Source organism: Papaver somniferum, unplaced genomic scaffold, assembly GCF_003573695.1.
Source record: "Papaver somniferum cultivar HN1 unplaced genomic scaffold, ASM357369v1 unplaced-scaffold_131, whole genome shotgun sequence".
NCBI classification, from domain to species: domain Eukaryota; kingdom Viridiplantae; phylum Streptophyta; class Magnoliopsida; order Ranunculales; family Papaveraceae; genus Papaver; species Papaver somniferum.
The window spans coordinates 5,533,243-5,542,726 of NW_020622270.1; positions in this window are offsets into that span (position 1 = coordinate 5,533,243).

Below are 9,484 nucleotides of genomic sequence, written 5' to 3' on the forward strand. Positions count from 1 at the left end.
TGTTGCCATGAATCAACTTGACTGAATACCAGGGATTGAGAGCAACCTAGTGTTGGTAGCATGGGAAGTTACTGGGATTTGAGTGAAGTTGATGACAGCTACCAAGATGGGTTCTGGGAAGTGATGAGTGCTAAAAAGTGCATATTTCTATATATTTTTCTTGGCATTTAACTCATCTTTTGTGCATTAATTCTACATTTTATCCCATATTATGTATTTTAATTGTTTTCAAGAATAAATATTTTTATTACTTAATTTTGCATTTTTAGGTACCAAATAAAGTCTAGATGAGTTGCGGAGCGAAAAGAGCAAAGAACCGGCAAAGACTCCCGCTAGGAGGAAGCGAAGAATGATGTTTGCAAGAGCCAGATCAATTAGAAGTGGGCTTGAAGAGGAAGAATTGTTCTTAAAGAAGATATGGGCTTGGCATACCCAAGGCCCAAAACCCTCACCCAAATCCATTTCCTATATCCATACCCGTTTTCCCTTTCTAGCCGTCAGATTGGATCATCTCAGCATCCTACGGTCGCAGCATAGTCAGTACATCAAAGTCTGAAGCTCCTGTCTAACACTACAACACCTAACTCCATCTTGAGCCGTCAGTTTCGTTGTACTTCCGGATCCAACGTCTCATCCTCGCTGTTCATCAACAATTGCTAAACCCGCTCAACACCCGAGTACCAAATACCCTATACCCAAAACAAACGCACCCCAATCCATTTTCCATCGACTTCTTCTCTTTCTCCCTCACCCTCTGCAACACCACCATACCCTGCCGCACCACCATCATCACCACCACCTTCCTCAACTGCCACAACCACCACCAAAAGCCATCATGGCTATTACCTAATGAAACCCTATCTATTTCCCCTTCTTTCTAGCCAGCTATCATACCAATTTCTCTCCTAGGGTTTCAGAGACAGGAAAGAAGAGAAATTGATAAAATAGCTCGAGCTAGAAAAGCAATTAGGCATGGGAAGAACAAGAGAAAGCGCAGGAATAGGAATAGAGGCATGGGTGAAGAATCATAATCATTTTCAGAGATTAGGTAAGATTTTTTATCGAACCCTAATTTTTCTGACATTGGGGATTTTTTTGGGAAATCGATTGTATGTCTAAATTGAAGTATGGGTCACGTAGTAGGGTTGTTATCAGTAGATTAGGTTAGCCAATTTTGATTTTAATTGTATTTTTCAGCAAACCCTAATTTTGCTGATGTGGTACTGATTTGGGGATTCTTTGATTATAGCTTGTATGTATAAATAGGGGTCTCTGGGTGTTGTAATGGGGCATGCCTGGATTAGCCAGAGCACCATTTGGAGACCTGGATTAGCCAGTGCTCTCCACTGTTAGGTTTTGTTATTTTCTGTTTTAATTCTAATTCTAAATTTCAATTTCAATTACTCTTTATGTTTATCATGTTCTAATTTCATGTGCTAGGGTTTAGATGAAACTCTTGATTGTATGTTAAGATAGTTAGTAATCATGTCATTGTTCTTGTAGTGCTAAAAATGAGTTAGGACTGCTAGTAGCCATTTGAACAAGCAAGCCTGTGATCAGCTGTGCTGTAGAAAGACAGCTGATGCTAGGGGTAAGTGATTGATAATGGTTAAGAATTCAGCCCATTAGAAGGATTGTGCTCAAATGCCTTAGGATTGATAGATTAATTGGTTGTTACAAGTAAGCCTGTGATCAGCTGTGTTGTAGAAAGACAGCTGATGCTAGGGGTATGCTAGTAAAATTAGTTGATAAATCACCCATTATAGTATTTCCTGAGATGAAACAAGATATGATTCGATTAGATGCTGCCTTAGCTTAGGACCAAGAAGTGGATTCAATGCCTTAGTAACTTCACACAGTTCTGCATCTTTTTCATTCACTGCACTAGTTCACTGCCTTAGGCTCACTGCCTTTGTTTAACTTCCACTGTCACTATCACTGCCACTGTCACAATCATTGATTCATTAGTTCACTGCCACTGCTTAGCTTAGAGAACTAGCTTAGCTTAGGAAAGCTTCAACTCACACCCAAGTCCCTGTGGAAATGACCCGTATTTGCCCTGTATACAATCGACACCGTGCGCTTGCGGTTAACAAGTAGGCTTCTTCATTGTCTTATTTTCTTACACTCTTAAAAGCCTACCAAGTTTTTGGCGCCGTCATCTTGTCACAATCATTGATTCATTAGTTCACTGCCACTGCTTAGCTTAGAGAACTAGCTTAGCTTAGGAAAGCTTCAACTCACACCCAAGTCTCTGTGGTTCGACCCTGCCTTGCACACTCACTACAACAGGCCCTGTGCACTTGCAAATATCATTTCTGTGACTCTTTTAGAGAGCTACCAAGTTTTTGGCGCCGCTGCCGGGGTCTGGTGCTGTGTAGTTGAAAGAAAAAAAAAATTTGCTCTTGGTTTTCTGTTTTCAACCTGCTGTAACTTAGCTGTTGTGTAGTGTAACTTAGTTGTAACTTAGTGTAACTTAGTTGTAATTAGCATCATCACCTGCATTTTAGCTGTAACTTAGTTCTGCATTCATATTGCATCATTGCATCATTCACTGCATCTGCATAACCTTGCATCTGCATCATTAGCATATTTCATCTTGCATACCTTGCATCATTGCATCATCTGCATCTGCATCATTGCATTATTGCACATCTCCATGTTGTTTCAGCTCCACCTGCATCTCATGCTGTAGCTGTAAAAGTAGCTGATAGTCATTGTCATCTTGAATGCCTGAATATGCATGCTGTGAATGTGAAGTGGTGTTGTCATCTTGTCAGCCTGAAATTTGGTGCTGAAATTTGCCTGAGTTGTGTTGAATGTGCTGCTGTCATCTTGAAATTAGTTCCAAACTGTGAGAACTAACTCTTCTCCTTGAATCACCAGGTACATGAGGTGTTGATGATCAAGCTTGTGGTGCTGCTGCCTCTTTCTGCTGTTGTGCTGCTGTGAAGCCCAAATGGTGTTGCTGCTGTTACCTGTGGTGCTGCAGCAGAGATGCTGTTGCTGAAGCTGTTGCCCCTGCTGTTTTTGCTGTGACCTTGCCACAAACTGACCTGGTGCTGCTGCTGTTTCCTGCCAGGCCAAGCCTATTGTTTTTGCTGAGTTGATCTTGTGTTGTTGTCTGCTTCTGCTGTAACTAGACCAAAACACAACTGGGATACACAAGCTTAGGATGATCCAAAGCCCAACTGGGCTTTTGCAACCAAACTGAACAGCTGGGCTGTGCTTAAGCAAGTAAGCCTAAACCCATTAAGAGAACCCAAACTGTGGGCTTCCATTTTTCTTGTGGGCTTGTAATACTAAACCCAACATTTGGGCTTATATTTTCTGTTGGGTTTGTAATTAAATTCTTGTGGGCTTGTTTGTTTAATTTCTTGTGGGCTTGTGGTTTTAGATTGATTTGGGCCTGTTGATTTAATTTCTGTTGTTTTAGATTGAAAGCCCAGTTGAGCCTCATATTTTAGTTAGTAGCTAGCCAAAGCCCAACTAAATTTCTGGGACTGTGGGCTTAACATCCATTTGAAGTCTACGATTTCACTAACTAAGAATCCTGTGTTTCATGGAAGGAGTAAGCATATTAATATGAAGTTTCATTGCATCAGAGAGCTTGTTAGTAATAAGGAGATAACTTTGGAGTTTTTTGAAAGTGAAGAGCAAGTGGCTGATATTTTCACAAAGTCTCTGAAGTCCAATACTTTCATTTACTTGCGTGGAAAGCTAGGAATGATTGGAAAAGAGTATTTTGGTTTAAGGGAGGATGTTGAAGGTTAAACCAAAGATTACACTAAGGATCAACAAGTATTGTTGATACAGTTGATAGGGATCAACAATGAGAGTTGATAGAGTTCGAAGTGGGTCAACAAGTGTTGTTGACACGGTGCATGGATCAACTAGTTTGGTTGACACTGTAGTACAATATTTAGAAGTAAACTTGGTTTCAAGTTTTACTGGTTTTAGAGTTTGTTTTACGTGAAACTTCTGTATAAGTGTCTCTGTTAGAGTTTGGTTATGTTAGGAAAGTCTTTATTGCTTGATCGTCAAGTTTGTTAAATATATAAATAGGTTGTTGAGCCATGAATCGAATTACATCAATTAAGAGGATTATTTTGAGTTAAGTTTTGTGTTAACCTTTCATTAAGTCTTTGATATCATATTTTCTACAAGTATTATGCAAGTCAGAGAGGACGCCAAGCGGATGAGGGACTTACAACAAACATGCAAGTCCAATGAGAAACAACAAGTCAAAAAAACACTAGACGTTGGGATACCGATGAGTGAAGAGCTATAAGGAAAGATAGGGTGTTAGAAAGACCAGACGCCTTGCCCAAACAACCAGGGGACTTGATGTAGATATCTGGAAAATGCCAAAGGAAAATAACAGAAGCTTCACTCCCAGGAGCACTAACAGTTAGCGATCACCCCTGAAGATCATGTCAATAAGAAGGAGATTATGTTAAAGATTCCAGAAATACTCCCCTTATCCGAGAGAAGAAGCCAAAGAGTGTTCACCCCCTTTGGGGACATGTGCATGGTCCGGAGCACGAGAGATTATGGAGGAAGATCGGAAGTACACGTGTACGGTGTTAAGGATAACATCTTGATTAAAAAAGATATGAAAGAACACATGTTTGACATTCTTATTCATAAAATGTCTAAGGATAACATCTTGATTAAAAAAGATATGAAAGAACACATGTTTGACATTCTTATTCATAAAATGTCTATAAATAGGGGTCTGCACAAACAGAGAGACCTAATGGTCATTTTGTGAAAAATTATATTCTACTTTGTGGAGCAAGTCTCTATTCCCGTATTGTGTACAATGATCAGTAAGACTACAACAATGCGATATACTTCATGTTTCTGAAATTTTATCCAACTCTATTGTCCTAATGTACATATATAAAATAGTCGCAAAGCACAAGGTTGAGACATCGTAGTGGGAAAAATTCTGTTAGTAAACCTAAGAATTAGAATAAATGAAGTAAGAAAGAAAAAAACTAAACCAAAAAAAAATATGAAAAAAATTAATTACCTTGATTCATTATTATTGCTCGTTTGTATATTCTGCAAACACCCACGGTAATAAATCAAAATGAAATTTTGCACCAAAATATTAAACTTTCAATTGATTAAAATTAAAAAGGTGAAAATAAATTTGAACGATAAAGAAAAAGGATCAAGAGGAAATGGTAAAACAAAAGAAAACATTATTAGGACTTGGGTTTCTCAAGGACCTGCATACCGCGGCAATTAAGCTAAGACTTCTGCTCGATATTTTTTCCATTCTTCCTGTTAAGAAACAAATCCAGCTAAATACTTGCAATTTATGGTTTCTCAAATATATTCTTATCCGTAATAAAGATCTTCATATACATCAAAAGATCGCATAAAAATAATAAAACCTCGATAAATTACCTGGCTTGATTGGGGTATACACATATTAATTGGGGTATACCCAGATTTATATGGACATAGTGCCCTAACTAAGGGGAGGCCAAATATGGGTGTAGTTACAATACTACCCTTACCCTATATAATTCTAATTACCCTAAATCATTTTTATTCTTTTCATTCCATCTTCCTTCTTCTTTTCTTCTTCTCCTCCACACCATACTGACCTCCCCCACATCGAGTGGATTGTCGATTCAAAAATTCCGATTAATCTTCAAAAATGGATCCGCCGAGACCTAGGACTAGTCGTATGAAAGGAGCAAATCGAAAACCCAATGAATACAATCCTGAATTAGCAAAATTAGTTCAAAGGAAAGCGAAGAAAAAAACCGTCGAAGAAGGACAATTCGCAGTCGCTGAAACACGAGAAATGGTGCGATTAAGAAAGTAAGGGCTTACTTAAACTCTCTCTAGTACTTCAATTTCATGTTTGCATGTCAAATTAGGTCAAAAATATCAAATTTATGAATCTGCAGTTATTCCGCCGGTAGGGTATTATGTTATCGATCCTGCTGACATTTCATATTTAGGGTTGGCCGGCAAGCTATTAGGTTGAAGATCTTGCTGGATGTTTAATATCTGTAACTGCTACTTGCAGGGTCGGCAATGTATTCAACCTAGGACCCTGCCGGTGTCAGTTTTTTTTTTAGCCGGGTTGGTTATAAATTTTTACCTTGCCGTCTGTATTTCAAGTTTTTTGTGTCTTCTGATGCCTTGAATTATGAAAGTCGGAATGGTATTTGGATAAAACCATGTCGGTTGTTTGTTAGCCGGCAATGTATGGGTAATGGACCTTGCCGACTGGTTTGGTGAAAAATCCTTGTATCTACTGTGTTCATATTTGTTATAAGCCGGCAGGTTATGTGAATAATACCTTGTAGGCTGTTGTTTAGGCGACATGCATTATTTAGTCGACCCTTCCGACTTTTGTGTAGCCGGCATGGTTGTATTTGTCGACCCTGCCGACTTATATATTTTTTTTCTTAATCGTTCTTGTTCAGGTTGCAAAAGGCAAAGAAGAAAGCTCTTAAAGATCTTAGTCCTCCTTCAAGACCTCGTCGTGTTGGTGAAAAACTCTTGACTTCAACACATTGAGGGGCATACGTTGTACCGGGAACGCTCAAGATCTGTGTACCGAATGATTCTGAACCACCATCGGAACCCAATGATTCAGACGAGACTCCAGATGAAGACCAATCAATTCCATCTGGTAGAAGAGGTGATGATGATGATGTTGATGAAAGAACTCCGGCTGCTGGAGGAGGTAACAATGATGATATGATGGTGATCAGGACATGCCTAATGTTGGAGGAAGTAATGATGATGATGATGATGATGATGATGATAAACATAAGGATATCGAAGATGAAATTTTTGAAGAGGCAGTGGAAGAAGAAGAAGAAGAAGATGGAGAACAAACTCAAGCTATTGTACAACAAACCGAAGCTTCCACTTCAACTGGAACCGTAAAGAGGAAGAGGGTTATCACTAAACCAGCCGATTCCCACGTACCTCCCCCTCACTTGATGGTTACACTGAAAGCAGGTGAGCCTCCTAAGGGGTTCCCAAAAGATGGTGGAAATGTTCTTTTTGGATACAAAGACTCATGGGCATGTACGATCCATAATAATACCGTAAGTAATCTCCATCCATCTTTGTTTTTTATTTAAGTTTGTATCTATCTTAAATTTGCGTCAAGTGTTTGTATTTCTTTTAATTTTGTTTTTTTGGTATTTAGGATCACAAGCATGATATCCGTCTCATGAGGCGCCAAGCTTCATGTTCAGTGACTAAGAATTGGGATCTTGAGGATGAATGTGAGGAGGTGAAAGTGATTGTCAAGAACTCCGGGTTGTGGCCTGCGGTGGAGAGTTCGAATATTGATCATGATAGAGTTACCGTATCTGCATTATGTGAGAGGTTCTACGGAGAGACTGATACAATGTTATTCCCATTCGATGAGATGGTGATAACTCCCGATAATGCTCATCAAATTCTAGGCCTCAAGGTTGAGGGAAAAACAATCAATGAGGGCTTCGATACAAAGATTTATTGGGAGAAGATTTACAAATTGAGCAAGAAATTGTTCTTTTGGGATCAGGCTGATACGGAGTCTATGCTTGTGAAGAAGGATGGTCGTCTAAGAAAGAAGTTCAATCTGAAGCAGTTGAAGGACACATTATGTGACACCAAGAAAATATTTGATAAGGAAAGAAGGGTGAACTCGGTGCGAATCAATGCTACCGCGTCAGCTTATTTGCTATACATCCTGGGCAAATGTATCTTCCCCGACAGTTCCGGAAGCTTGGTCGACGCCAGTTATATACAAACATTGGATCCCTTAGATAAGATGCATGAGTATTCTTGGGTACTGCGGTGGTCGCCTTCTTGAACAATGAGTTGACAGAGGGTTCTAGGGCACTCATTGCGCAAGTTAACGAAAATATATGTCTCTTCCAGGTAATTTTATTGTCTAAATCATTTATATTTGCAAAATTCTCGTAAGATAAGATTCTTACTAAATTTTGTGTTCGCATCGGTTTGGATATATGAGCACTTCCCTACTTTGGTGAAAGCTAACTCCTACATCAAAGTGGATGAGAATGTTGCGCTTGATAAGCCAAGAGGGAAAAGATACAATTTTAAGGATGGTCAGGATAAGGATATGCCGCAGCAGCTTATCAAACTGTGAATCGCCTTGGACAAATTGACTACGGATGAGGTAAAATTTGATCCTTATCGAGATGTTAGAAATCAAGGTTTAATCCAAAGGAGAGATGATGCTGCATTATACTACGGTCCCTTGTTGTGCACCCATGGATATTCAATGTACGATCCACATCGGGTAATGCGACAATTGGGTTACGTCCAAGAAGAACCCCATTTAGATGTTGAGTCGTCCTTTACAGTGCAAAGGGAGGATTGCACCACGTCCCAAAAAGTTATTAACGTCGCTTACGTTCCAGCTCCAGTTAAAGATCATTGGGACGGAAGACGTGACCGTAAAGTCGATACGAGTCTTTTGGACAAGGTGACAGAAGGTCATGAAGCTCATGAGAGATACACGTCGCGATACTTGGGTTGGGCTCGTCCTACTGTGATTAGGGAAATCACTGCTGAAGAATTGGCTCATAAGAGGAAGATGGCATCGAAAGACCCAGCAACAAGTCTTAAGATCCTTGAAAGTATTTTAGAGTTGCTCTTACTGTTTTAAGATTACATTATCGAATCATTCTATTAATTGTTTGTTGTTTAATTGACAACATAAGGAGCATTTGAAGAGCTTTGTGAAGGTGTTGTGTTGCGCGAAAGACAGAGGAGAGCCTTTGTCGATTGAAGAGCAAAGAAAGCACATTAACTATGCTTGCAATATTGACAATGAGGATGCCTATGAATTGTTCAAGCAAGTTGATGTTGAAGTAAAGAGGGAAGAAAAATCCAGGAGGGAAGCACAAGCCAAGATGAATGCTGACAAAAAGAGGACTCATAGTGGTCGTGGTGGTGAAGGTAGTAGTGGTGGTGGTGTTCCTAAACGGGGTCGGGGTCGTGGTCGTGGTCGTGGTGGTGAATAAATGCATTCCTAGTTTATTTCTTTATGTTGTGTTGGACAAATGTTAAGGTAAACTATTGAACAAATGTTTTTTTTAAGGTTTATGGGACATGTTTTCGTATTTTGGACAACAAGTGTTGGATTTCTAGTTGTTGAATGAACGGTTTGTTTATCTACGTAAAGTTTCAATACTTATGCCGGAATGCTTTTTTTAAGTTACAGTGCCAACCACAAAAGGGCCGGCAAGGTTTTGCACTGTCAGACTGCCGGCCCTGACACCAGAAATTATTTGCATACCAGGGTCGGTAGGGTAATCAGATCAATACCTAGCCGAATGTTACGAAGCCGGAAGAGTATTATGTTATCGACCCTGCCGGCTATGTGTTGTAGAAAATACCTTCTCCTGATGCCTAAAATCATCATAAGGTCGGCATGGTTATAAATTATGTTCCTTGCCGACCACATCATAGCCGGCAT